At 44.9% G+C, this 14,060-nt stretch overlaps 1 protein-coding gene across 1 annotated transcript in view; it reads right to left on the bottom strand.

Moving 5' to 3' along the window:
* LOC149330003 (uncharacterized) overlaps nucleotides 1–14,060 on the bottom strand; it is a 120,043-nt gene that overhangs the window by 48,495 nt on the left and 57,488 nt on the right. The gene's annotated exons all lie outside the window — the stretch shown is intronic.

Here is a 14,060-nt window from a genome sequence, read left to right as displayed (position 1 = left end):
AAAGCTGAATGCCAAAGAAATGAACTTCTTTTAGACACTAATGTAAACTGCAAAGCTCACAACTTAGCGCTTCACTAGCCAACAGAACGCTAGTGTTTTTGACTGATCACAACATTGCAGGAATCACATCAGGAACATAGAGATAAACAAAAAAACAAAGATAAGAGAGTGGTGGAGGCTCCTCAGCTCAGTGCAGACATTTTTAATTAACTGTAGTCATTTTTGTAGTGAGGAGAAAGCTATGACGAGTGTAAAGGTAACGTAAACTGCCTCACACTGGGTGGACACCTGAACTACACCAAAAGGAGGAAAGGATGACAGTGGTGAAGAGCGGACATAGAGAAACAGAAAGAAATGCACATAGTGCATATTAAGCTCGGTTTACAGCATTGCATGGATGGATCCAACCCGTTTATGCTTAGGACCGTGGTCTCGCAACTTGCCTGCACACTACAGGAGCAGTGGCACATCCCTAAGGATTGCTCCCAAATGTTTATCATTGGGATACTGGGTTCTGCATGACTGAAAAGAGGAAAAGCAGTGCAAAGAACAGGGAGGAATGGGTAAAACAATGGATGGTAGAGAGAACCAGCTTAGAAGAACGTCTACTCTTCATCTTGCTAAGACTAAATTCAAGTTGGTATTGGAAAACACAAGAACAATGTGCACACAGTAAAGTAGGATGGAGAAGAATTTCAGCTCGAACTGAAGGGTGCCATATACATTGACAGAGAAAGCAGTGGAACTCTAATACTGAAAACACATGGAGTACACGGAAACAAAAGAAGCAAACAAAAAAGAACATCTTACATTAAAAACGATCCCAGTTATCTCCTATTTAGAATATGATTTTTAAAACCAGCTTTGAATCAATGAGATAAAGGCACAATTTAAATTTGGAGCACAAAAGATGGCTTAGGTCTAAGGCAAAAGCTTGAAAAGACTCGTGGTATTTCACTTACTCATGACTGCATGCATATTTCCCTGTTGATATTTCTTTGCACCCATGTTTAAGATCCATACTTACTCCATTGACTCGCAGCATGGTATAGCAAAGCATGAGCAGCCACATCTGTTTACTATTGGAAGAGTGAGCTCTAATTGCAGTCTATCATGCAGTGACATTAACCGACAGTTCCTTAGCCAACAGAATGGATTACAGGCGAATACAGACATACAAGAGTCCACTAACAGTCACGTAAACACAGAATATAGTGGGGAGCTTACAGGGATAAGGACGCTACAGGTGGCTCAGAACAGGGTTAATTGGAGGGATATGGGGGAGGCCATTGCTCTGAAGAGGGCATAGTTGGGCCAGTGATGAATACACAGTAACATTAAAATATGTTACAAGGACACACAGTTCATCAATGCCCCCATCACATTCAGTGAACTGGCTGTTTAATATTTGAATTGCATTCACCTTACCTTCATGACACAGGCCAGGAGCAAAGAATAAGATTAAGCACAAGAGTAACAACAAATAAAAATAACACATTTGTGAGATAAGGAGTAAACAATCAGCATAAAGTCTGGATGGGATCAGCATCGATGAATCACTTATTTGTGTAGTGTGTGCTTCTTCATAAACCAAGTTCCTAAACACACACATTTCTAATGCGCCAAGCTGATGAGCCAGCACTCTGGTTCTACCATTGTGCTAATTGATGGATCCCTCTTTCATCCACTTAACCGTTACAGAGAAGGCGTAGGAGAGTGTAAAGAGATTAACAGGAAACCAGTCCAGGTGAAGGAATGGAAAACCCGTGAACAAAGAATAAAGCATTAGTTGATATCGAGACTTGCAGCTGCCTATATGATCTCCATCATGTGTCAACACATCTCATTGGCTTGCATTCAGGGAGTGAAAATATGTCCACACTGTTAAGAAAGTCGTAAAACTATATTTAAAGAATATATCCACAGCAGGGAAACTGCAAGCAACTCCCTTTCACTAGATGCCAAAGGCAGTGGTTAGCTTAGAGAAATGCATCTGGCAATTTGCACCAAGCTTTATTTTTCAGCTTGGAAAGTGCGAACAAACAAACAAAAAAAGGCTGCAGTTCATACTGCTCCAGTCAAAAGACGGAAACACGCCTCTGCACAATTCGCAACTGAGGTTGGTAATTCAGACCTGTTACCACTTGACCACACAGAACTGCTGAATTGCTCCTGAGACCTTCTGAAGAGCAATTCACCAGAAATACAGAACTTGCACACATGAAGCTATAGTACCTTTCGGAGCTGCACTAAACGTTATTGCTATAAGCTGAATAGTTCATCAACAGTGGAGTCAAAAGAACAATTTTCACATGTACAAAAGAGCTCAACCCACTGACATAATCTTGATTCTTTAATACCCCGAGAGTCGCTATGCAAAGCTGTGGCACGGAATTGAGGAAAAAGATCTTGCACTCACGTCGGACCGTATGCGTCAGGCTGACAGCGCTGCATTGGTCAACGTAAAAATATGTGCCCCGATTCTGAAGAGGCCCACCTCGCCTTTGATAAAAAATGCGCGCGCTGTTGACACAAATCGCCATGGCGCGGTTGGTGCTCGCGCTATGTTTCATGCCGTGAAAATAAGACCGAGACCTGCGAAGCCTTACCACTATATTCGCGCGATTCCAGCGACTCAACATACTACCGCACAACAACGCAACCAAATGGGCTTCCCACATTCAACCCACCTCCGTAATATAAACCAAAATAAACTGATCAATCGTGGATGATCACATTATGTTCGTTGGATGGATGATAATGGCTTTACCCTTGGTACCGGGCGGTAGCTTTCGCCACCTAGCCTATACTTCCCCCATTATTAATTTATTTTTATTTTTTGTTGGTGACCGAGTGGCAATGTGGCCAGATGAGTACTCGGACCTAGTCAACACTGCACTAGGTTTATGACCATTTGTAATCACGTGTTCATAATACAGTAGGAGTGTACGCAATATTTATCACAGAACCTTTAAAAAGAAATTGCTAGTGCGTGATAGCAAAGCTAAACTGATTCTGCGTGCTTAAGCTGTATTTTCTTTGCATAAACCGCTAAGCGCTCAAGCAGACGACAGCCTTTTCGAGCGTCAGTTGACCCACGCAAGTTGAGAGAGATCTTTGCTGCGACTTTCGTGCGTTGATTGAGATGGCGAGCGAACACGACTTTGCAGAAATTCACCACCATTTAACGGACCGAGAATGGAAGGGCCTTTCGGAAAACACGAAAACGCATTGCGCGAACATCAAAGAGAACTACGAGCTGACGGTGAAACAGGGTGAGTGAACTCCTTTTCGCTGCCTTCCTTCTGAGCTGCTTCTTTGAAAATACGTCTTGCTTCAGCAGTTTTCCGGGATTAATGCATTTCATGGCTATCAAAATGACGCAGTTTATTATTATTATTAGAAAAGTGCATATTTGAAACTTTCAATGAAAACTTTTCTGGGCCGGGATGAACTCCACATCCAACGGTGTACCAAAAGAGATATCGCTGAGTGCTAGTATAAAAGGAGATACAAAGAGTTAAAGAATTGCCGAAAATTTCGAAGAACGGAAACGATCGCTTCCTGAATTTATAAAACCGATAGCGGCTCTTGCTAAACCTCCAAAAAAGTGACACTCCCGTGAGTATGCAAATAACTGCCACATACTGTGAAGTACTGAGATAATTCTTTCATTTCTTTTTAACACCGCTTTCTTGCTTCATATGCAGAAAGAAAAGTTTGCGTCTCTGTCAATGTTGGAAAATTGGCAAACTGAAAATAGGTTTTTGAGGAAAGGAAATGGCGCAATATTTGTCTCACATCTCGGTGGACACCTGAACCGTGCCGTAAGGGAAGACAGGAAGGTGGTAGGGGAAAAGAGAAACAGAGAAAGAAGTACCGTAGTGGAGGTCTCCGGAATACTTTCGACCACCAGGGGATCTTAACGTGCACTGACATCGCATAGCACACTTTTTGCATTTTGCCTCCATTGAAACGCGGCCGCCGCGGTCGGGTTCGAACCCGAGTACTCCGGCGCGGTCGACGAGCTCCTTAACCTCTGAGCCGCCATGGCGGGTATTGGAAAACATGTTGAACCAATATTTTGTTGCAATCGAGGAAACAGCTCTTCAGATTGGACGGTCGATAGGCTTGTCGTGCAAGCTGCTTTTCATATGCAAATGACAATAAATACATTTTGGCGCGTACGTCATGCTGGGTTTATTGTTTCAACGCTACACATCTGCGAGGCACTGTTGTGGAGGGCACTGGATTAATTTAGACGACCTACCTAGCTATCTATAGGTTTTTTAACATGTGGTGAGATATCGCACAGAACATGCATGCGTCTTTGCATTTTGCCTCGATCAAAGGTGCTTACTAGCGAAGCCATGCATGGACTGCCCCTGTATACATGCCGCGTATGGTCTACCAATACAGCTATAATGGTAGTCTAAAATAAACTTCAGGCCTTCTTACCCACATTCTTAGAAAAGAAAATGTGATAGCATTTGCAAGTTGGCCTACCCCAGATATTACAAAGGGCTAAAAAATTTTGCAAGTAGGTCCCCGCCCTTGCATAAAATGGATTAAGGCGAGTATTGGAGATTAGGGGAACATTATTGTGGATTAGTGGGGATTAGTGGATTAAGCCGGAAGATTGGGTGTAGTGTACAACTCCATGTGATAATCCCAGGCAAGGTAGTAACTAAAACATTCCTGAGATTTTCATAGTCAGTCAGTCATTCAGTCAATCAACTTTATTTACCCCAAGGGTGGTAGCTTGATCCCCCGTGGACCTCAGGCTAAGCCGAGGGCCCGGGGGTTGGTCTACCGGGCCGGAGACGATGCCGTTGGTTAGTCAAAGACTTGGCTGCCAGGCTTATGAGTTTTTTCTGCATAGCAGGATCCTAGCTTTGCAGCAAATTGTCCCAGGCTGTTTCATGATTGAACTCCGAGGCCCCTGGGGAGCTGGCACATTCTATAGTTACATGTGCCAGAGTGCCTTTAGCTCCACAGTACTTACATACCGTGTCGGCTACCTTGTGCTGATTGTATATACCAAAGATTTCTGGCATAAAGTAGGTGTTCTATTGTGTCTTTCTCCAGGCCATTGCTTCCTTTAGTGAGAGCGATTTGTCTAGGGGTGGTAGCTTCCTTCTATTGAGTCTGTAGCTTTCCGTGATTTCTCGGTTTGTGACGGGTGCTTCTCTTAGATTTTCAAATTTTCACATCTGGTGCTCCTGAAGACGTCAGACAACCACGCATATGCACTCACATACGTGCACGCACAAATACATGCCCACTGAACAGGGGTCTCTCGACTGAGTGTTCACCTTTGTACGAGTGGACTACTCTAAAAATGTGCGCACTGTTTTACAAAAGTTGTGTGGGCATGCAAGTGATACAGGTCCCTTTTGCGACTGTGCAAGTCGGTACACCAGGAGTTCGGAAATTCTCGGTATGATTATTCACCCGGCACATACCTGTCTTAATTACACCATGTCCAAATTAATGGCAAAATTGATCATTAAAGAAGTTCTGAAACACCTTCTAAGAAGAGTACATAAACTAGCAGAAACACCTCATTTCCTAAAGCAGTAGAGACACCTGACTTTTGAGTGGGTGCTTTACTGTTTGCAAAATGATTCGCAAAGCATTATTATGCATGGATTACAACCTCGTATTCTTGGTTGTATGTCATGTGAGGTATGAAAAAACTGCATATAGTCGCTGCTTCCCCATTTGTTGTCATTTTGTCTCTTGAAGAAAACTGCCTTCAGCATTGTAGTGAATTAAAACAATGAAACAGCGATAATATTGATGTTTTGCCATGCCTCACATGAAATAAATCCACTCTTTGACGTCACAACTATCACTTGCTGTTGAAACCGATATCGAAACAGCCAAGACACAAAAATTACTTACAAATTATTTAGCGGTCGTAGGTGAATACTACATGGTGATTCATGCGTAGTAACATCTTCTGCATCATTGTAAACAAAAAACATGCCACGACAATTAGGTGTCTATACTCCTTTAACATATATAACGTGAACACCTGAGCCAAATAAGGCTCTTCTATATGCAGCAGAGATGTATACAATAGTGCACAAAAAATGGCGACTCCTTTTTGGCTACCTTTTTATGCTCACAGACACCTCCGTTGCATTTGCACCTGCCGAATTCTGTTCGGAGGTGGCATTTGGTTAGATTCTTTCAAATGTAAGGGAGCTACCATGGCCACGCCAGTCAGCAGTCAGGAAGCTCCACCCCCTGGGGAATTCTGGTGCGAGGAGTGCCGACCTTCGAAAGTGCAAGTAATGGTGAGAGAAGAGGGAAAGGCGCGATGACACTGAGATTTAAATTTGGACCGCTGTTTTAAATATTAGGTTCAGAGTTAATGGGCTTAATTTAACATCCAAAAGTGAAAAAATTGCGCAGAAAAAACGAGGACGAGCGCTAACTCACAACTGAAGATTTATTCAGAAACACATGTACTTATAAACAGGAAAAAAAAAACGAACCACGCCAATCTGACATCAAGAACATCACATGTCACCCCCTGTGTACCCGAGTGATTTTTCCAAAAAGCGGAATTCCCTATCAAAGAAGCGGACAGAAGTCTGGCTGACGCATGTATCTCCGCTGATACGCATATGACATGCTTCCATGAGTTCCCGCACAAGTTGGTCCCTATGCCTAAACAGAATTGTTTTGTTTTTTCAAAGAGCGGTTTACACTGCTGCTTCTTATCACCAGTATTTTCTGCGCAATTTTTTCAGAATGCATATCAACCAACTTGCCCAACTTTCTGCTATCCAAAAGTGACTCAGGCTATGAGGCACGTAGTAGTGGAGGGCTCCGGATAATTTCAACCACCTGGAGGTCTTGAATGTGCACTGACATCACACAGTACACAGGCCTCTAGCATTTCGCCTTGGTCAAAATGCGACCGCCATGGCTGGTATAGAACCCTTGTCTTTCAGTTCAGCAGCCAAGCACCACCATGATGGTCTGTTCCAGCAGTAGGTTTTGATCACAGATAACTAAGTTTCTACAGTTGGCAGAGCACCGGATGTGAGATTCGAAGGCCATCAGTTCGGATCCTACCAGTGACATGTGGTTGTTTTTCATCCCCGTTGTCATCAATTATCTTTAAAATAGTTACCCAATTAATCTTTCATTGAGCAACATCACAAATTAAAAATCCCTTATGCTCCTGGTTTCGTGTCTGCTAGGCTTCCGTCATGTCCATTCTTTAGAGTGCACTCGAGTGTCAGCGGCGGTCACCGCTGCTTGCTAAGCTTTTGCAGAGCCAGTCAAGGCGTGGCAAAGAAGGCCACGGGAATAGAAAATTAACTATTACAATTTAGTTCACCAGCTTTCTAGTTAAAGCAATTCACCACTTTTCTGGTGTCCGTTAACACACACATTACTCTGCCGGAAAAGCCATACAGCTACCTCGAAAAGCCTATTTTTTAATCAGTGTCTTGCTTTCCTGAAACACTTGGTAAATATCGCCTGCCAATGATAGTGCCTAACAAGGCTTACATTATCTAATAACGCCCTCCTCTCCGGGGTCTCTCGGAAGCACAGGAAAAATGTTTAATAAGGTTCGGCAGGTTTTCGGGTTGGTAGTTGCCAACCCTCGCTCACCCTCAGGGCCGTCACTGGCATAAACACTTATTTCGTCTGTTGTTTTCTCACCTTCAGAAAAATCGAACCTTGAAGCAAGCACCAGATATCGTAGTAGCGTATAAGAAGGACCGGCATTCGTGGAGTTGTCCTTGCCAGTGCAGTGGTGCGTAGATGGTACTCTGCACAAGCAATTGCACAAGGCGATGAAAGCAAAGCGATAATAACTCTTCTGTGCACATCTGTCATGTGCATTTCCGAAATTGATGCTGGAACCTCATGCATTTGGTCGCTCACGAGCTCTGTGTAAATTGTCTGCTCTTCTGCCCTCAGAAGAAGAAAACCACGAACCCAGACCGCAATCGGTCTTCTCCTGCGACACATGCGGTGAGCTCTTTGCCACCCAAGACCACTTGGAGAAACACAGGCGGCGCAAGCACCCGCAGAGGCCACAGGGAAGGCACCGCTGCACCCACTGCACCTACTCCAGTGATTACAAGTGAGACACGATTTGACTCCTCGCCTCGTTTGGGTGCTTTTAATGTGTATACGTACTGTACACGTACTTCTTCAAAAAGTAAGTGTTTTCCAATTTTTAGATGAAAGATTAATAGGATGGGGGGTGTGTAGTGGCTCAGTATTCATTAAAAGATGGAAGTGCTCAGTTACAACAGGATGAAGTGGTGTTAGAGGAAAAAGAAAAAAAATATATACATATATTTTCCTCCCTCCTTCTGGATGAACAAGTGCCAGTGAGAGCCAGATCAGTGGACTGGTCGTGTCGAATGCATACAGTGGGCGTCTTAGTTTTTCTCCTCAGGGCTGTCAGTGAGGCTTGCGTACTCAAAGTGTGCCGTCTCTCCTCCCTTTTTCTTTTCTCAACCAGAAACGATGTCACCAAACATGAGCGTATCCACACTGGTGAGCGGCCCTTCATGTGCCCGGAGTGCGGGAAGGACTTCAAACAGCGGCATCATCTCACCCGCCACCTGCTGGTCCACTCTGGGGAGAAGCCGCATGAGTGCGCGGACTGCGGACAGCGCTTCAACCGAACGTCCACTCTGTCGCTTCACCGCAAGGAGCAGCACTCTGTGGATGGTGGGGCTAAATCGCACCTGTGTCCTCACTGTGGAAAGGGGTTCACCCGGACGGGAGACCTCAACAGACACCTGCTGACACACACGGGGCAGAGGCCCCACGCCTGCTCACAGTGCGGGGTGTGGTTCGCACGACGGAGCACCGCCATGAGACACGAGACGGTGGTGCATTACCGCCAATACAGGCTGCACTGCCCCCACTGCGGGAAAGGGTGTAGTTACGCGGCCAACATGAGAAGCCACATGCGCACACGCCACACCTCCACAGTGGAAGAGGATCCGCAGTGCAGCGTAGAGTGAGGGACGCAGTGCAGATGGAGGCACATGTATGGGAGGGAGGGAGGCAGTGCTATCCCACGAGAAGGATGGGAGGAATTTCATTCACTGTGTTGATACGAGTAGCTGATGCATAAAAAGAAGTGGTCTGGCAATAAAAACCTGAGTTGTTAGTTAGCGCTCTGTCCTCTCAAGTTTGTTCCTTCCTGTGCTGCTTTTTTGTCTTAGAAACAAATTCCAGTAATTTACAACAACCCTGCCGAAACGTTTTCGCAAGTTAGAACAACTAGCCCCAACACAAGTCTTACTCATCCTGTGCAGTTATTAGGGAGCAATTCGGAAGGATACTTAAAGAACACTCAGGACGTACGACTAAACCTAACGGTGTTGTGATCCCTCAAGGGCAAAAAAATAGTTTGCTTTCAATGAACGCGTTAATCAGGTGAGTTTCAACAAAAACTGAAAAAATAAAGAAGATTTTCGCGACAAATTCATATAGAGCAAGGCTGTAGAGAAGAATTGATATACAGCGACACTAAAACTGGAAAAAAAAAAGCATTTTCCATAGGTGCAGTGATCTGCTCAGCTTCACTGTGGTTTCTAAAAAACAATAATATGAAAAACATACACGAATTTTTCATTAGCGTAAGTTCTCAGTCAACCATGACTGCTTAAATTCTTCCCCCCACTGCATTCGAATTCAGTGCACTAACTCCTATGCACATCACAAGCGCAGTGAAGGCGCCTTGACGTACGGCGACTATATGTGGTTTGTTCCTATTGTCCTAGTCCGTAAACTCACCCTATTCAGTTCGCTTTTCTCTTGTTTCTGTTGTTCTGCCTGGAAAGTGATGTTTTTCATTGCTTCATCAAGAGGCGTAGTTCTGCATGAGCCAAAAAATAAGAAGGAAGGGGAGGCTGTGCAGGATGATTCATCATGCACCATTTTGAAAGTTGACTGTTTTTTTTATTTCACACTTGATGGAAAAGTGTCTGTGTGATGATACTGGTATTGCATTATTTTCATTACACTGCCCGTTGTTGTTAGCATTCAGTGTGTAATGGGTTTGCGCTGTACGTGTTCTGGCTAGCGGTATTTGTCAATGCAACTGAGTTGCGACAAGTTTGGCATTTCAGCTATATATTTTGGCTATATATTTCAGCTATATATTGTTTATGGTTATGCACACTTTCTGAGGTGCATATTGCGTTCGTCGTTACAACCCTCCCCGTAACATCCTTGCAACTAGCAGTATCAATAAAGGTGAATGAATAACCAAAGCAAATGCTCTTTGATCGGCATACCATGGATATGACCGCCATGAATATGCCAACTGTATGAGCTACTATTCGTATAGTTTTTTTTCATAAAGCCTAGAACAATAGTGATCACGAAACAATATTGGTTAACATCAAAGCAAAAAGAAAATCTGGCTGCATCATGCATTCAGTTTTGCTGTAGGCTGTAGAGGGATACAACTTAAAAAAAAAGCAGCAGTTAATAGCACTAAGCCACGGTTCACAGCATACTGTATTGCTGTGTTGGCCAATCGCAATAACAAACGAAATCAGCCACGTATCGAAATTCTAGATCTTATAATTTTTTTGCGAGTAGTTTTTTGTTTAGGTAACAAGGAAAGTTTTAGCAACTGACAATTTTTTTTGTTGTGGAGGAAATCTGTGCAGTGGACATGAATGTAGGTGGAGCTTCATCACAAGACTATGCCTCAACTACGACGACCCCTACGATGACGACCCCTACGACGACGACGACCCCTACAACGACGACGACTCCTACGACGACGAAAACTACGACAACACTGACGACGACACGGTGACGACACGACATGACGACCCCTACGACGATGACGACAACTAACTACGGCGACGAAAACTACGACAACACCGATGACGACGACGACACGGCCAGACTTGAAGCTTTTACCGCTGCCTTTAAACCTTATTATGAACGCTAAAGGACTCGAAGTTAGCATTCTCCGTGTTTATTTTCATTTTAAAGCATCGAGACGATGCTTCTTTGGGAGGGGGGTAATGCCACGTATCATTATAGCGTCCGTTCGTTTGCGCAAGGCCGCAGAAAAGGGGTTGAATAACACAATCTGGTGGGCTAGTTGGTGGGAATCCATACGATTTCAGCAGCGCGAACACAGTTAGGAAAAAACAGACAGAAACAGTCAGCGCTCTGTCCTGTCCCCCTTTCTGTCTGTTTTTTCCTAACCGTGTTCGCGCTGCTGAAATCGTATAGAAAAGGGGTGTTATCATTTTTGTTCGTGACGCGAGAAGGGACCGGACTAATCTCGATTGTTCACAGCCATGATCAGTTGCATCTACGTGTTTCTAGACTACTCTAGATGATCTCGACCTGTTATCTCGAAGTTTCCCTGCCGGCTTTAAATTGAACGATGCCGCGAGCAGCGGGCATTCATAGTTCGACGACCGATGAGCACGTTTGTTGCTTACGCCGCCGCCGAGTGATTCAGTTATTCTGCGGGCACAAGTCAGCCCAAATAAAGAGCTTCATTTCCAAGACTGGTTCGTGTCTTCCTGACCGCTGGACTGCCCTCACTACAAAACGTCACAATACAGCTTGCGATGTGGTCATGCCAAATTTTGATAATTTTTATGGCTCGAGGGCAACTGTGGCCAAAGAGTACCATGGCACAAAGTTCCTTCTTCCACTCAAGGTGGGGTCAAAGACCCATTTCCCAAGATTTTCACCCTAAAGAAGCCGAACACCAGGCAGGGGAAACCTTGTACCCTTTTTATCATGAGTGGGTACCTGCCAGCACTGACAATCGAACCCTGCACCTCTCGTATGCGAGGCAGATGCCCTAATGACTAGACCACCGCAGCGGTTGGTCATGCAAAACGAAAGAGAAATTGAAATTCCTGCAGCAAACAGCACCCAATGAGCAGCTTTGGTGTGCTGGAAGAACAAAGCGGACTTAATTGAAAGGAACACATGTTGGAGTCAAATGGTGAGACTGCTTATAAAAAAATAAAAGATATGACCCATAACAATCTAATGGACACTGAAACTCCCCTGGATGTCCCATCCATGTCCAGAGGATGTCTAACAGAAGTTCGGTGACCACTGGAAGCCAGATGAGATGCAGTTGGCATCTCTACAGGTAACAGCCAAGCTCAGAAACTGAATCTACATGTCTAGGCTATGTCTACATCTACATGTAGACATGTACATGTAATGTACAGCCTTTGTCAAAAGTTTGGAGCCCAGGGGGTTTGCTTCTGAAGCACGCTGTCTGGTTCGTAATGCATCTCCAGCACTCGAAATTTGCTGAAGGTAAGGAGATTTCTGGTTCTGCCTCCTCCAATGGGTAGGACTACCATGAATGTTACAGGAGACCCACTGCGAGGCTTAGAAGCAAACCCTCTGGGCTCTAAACTTTTGACAAAGACTGTACATGTAGACATCTACATCTACATGAAATCTACATGTCTAGGCAACGAGACAAGTGGTGCGGGCGTAAGCGTTAAGCACGTATCACATTATGGATAAATCAAAAACTGCAGGCATTCACGCTGGGATTCTTTGAAATGGGTGGCCGGCCATCTTATCCTGATCACAAGTGATATGTGGCAAGGTACACCAACAGAACTGCGCAGGAGGTCCAAGCCTCACAGTGTCCACATGACCGGCTCAGATTATAAATAACACGAAGACAATGCCTTTGTACTGTTTTCCCAACATTTATTGCTTGAGTGATTTTTTGATTGATTGTACCTGCTCAGATATTGTGCCTTTATCACATCCGCAATATAAAAAAAAAACGACTATCTTTCCTGTGTCTGTCAGCACTGCCATGATACACCAACAGAAAGCCTTCCACTCCAAGCCAGCAGTTCCATGATTCACAGCAACAATACAGCTCTGAACTGCACAGAAGTGTACTAGACAGAGCAATGCCAGCTTTTGCACATGCAGCCAAGCAACGAACTGTGAGGCACAACTGTACCTCGTCCCACTGCTGTCACGTTAACATACAACAATGCACATCCACTCCAAAACTGTGCCTGCACTCATGTCCCATCTGCCTTTTAACTTTGCACCAATGGTCAAACCTGTCCCACAACATGCTGTTGCACACCTGCTGACGAAACTAGGGTGCCAGCATTGTGCACTATTGGCATTGTAGGTAACACCTTAGCTGACGATGCTGCTCGATCGGCTCACGATACAACCAACACTGTCCGCATACCACTGACAAGAGCTGACGCAGCAACACCTTCAACTGCTCGCCCGAAACCTGACTGTAACGTCGTGGTCTGCCCCTGGAGGTTGGACACCTCGCTCGCACCACTTCAACCTCTTGCTTCAACATCATATACCATTCGGCCTCCCCCGCGTTGATACTACGCTGTTGTGCCGCCTGTGGCTGGGAGTGGCGTTCACAAACGCGTATTCCCATCTCATCGCAAAGGCAGACTCTCCAGCGTGTGACCAGTGCGGTTGTGATGAAACGATCGGACACCTCCTCTGTGACTGCCCTCGTTTTGAGCGAGAGCGCAGTTTCCTAATTGCTACTCTGCACCGCTTGGACTCACGTCCTTTAACAGAGTCCAACGTTCTGGGGCCTTGGACACAACCTTCCTCACAAAAGAAAGCGGTGAAAGCGCTCCCGAGATTTTTAAGGGACTGGGGGTTGTATTCCCATCTATAATCTTAAAGTTTTCAGTGCGCGCCCTCTGTCCCCATGACATAGTGGTCGCTGGACACTTAGAAAACTCATTTCATTGCTGCTCTTTTTCCTTTTTTCCCCTTTGTTCCCCTCCCTAAGTGTAGGGTAGCGTACTGGGCATCGCCTAGTTAACCTCCCTGCCTTTCCGTCCTTTCTCTCTCTCTCTCTCTATACCGCAGTATATATCACATGCAACTACCGTGGTGGTTCAAGCCTGACAGCAAGATCACTCTCCTGTGGTTCTGCTGTGTAAGGGACGTGGCGATACGCGTGTGAGCACTCAGTTAACATCATATGGTGATGAACCATTTCCAAGTTGTGGTGTGTATGCTGAAAAAAGTCACTCTTG

The sequence above is a fragment of the Amblyomma mixtum genome, chromosome 9, assembly GCF_055824585.1.
Source record: "Amblyomma mixtum isolate Tamu chromosome 9, ASM5582458v1, whole genome shotgun sequence".
Taxonomy (NCBI): Eukaryota; Metazoa; Arthropoda; class Arachnida; order Ixodida; family Ixodidae; genus Amblyomma; species Amblyomma mixtum.
The sequence above is the reverse complement of the archived record's forward strand: the minus strand, read 5'-3'. Positions and strand labels throughout refer to the sequence as shown.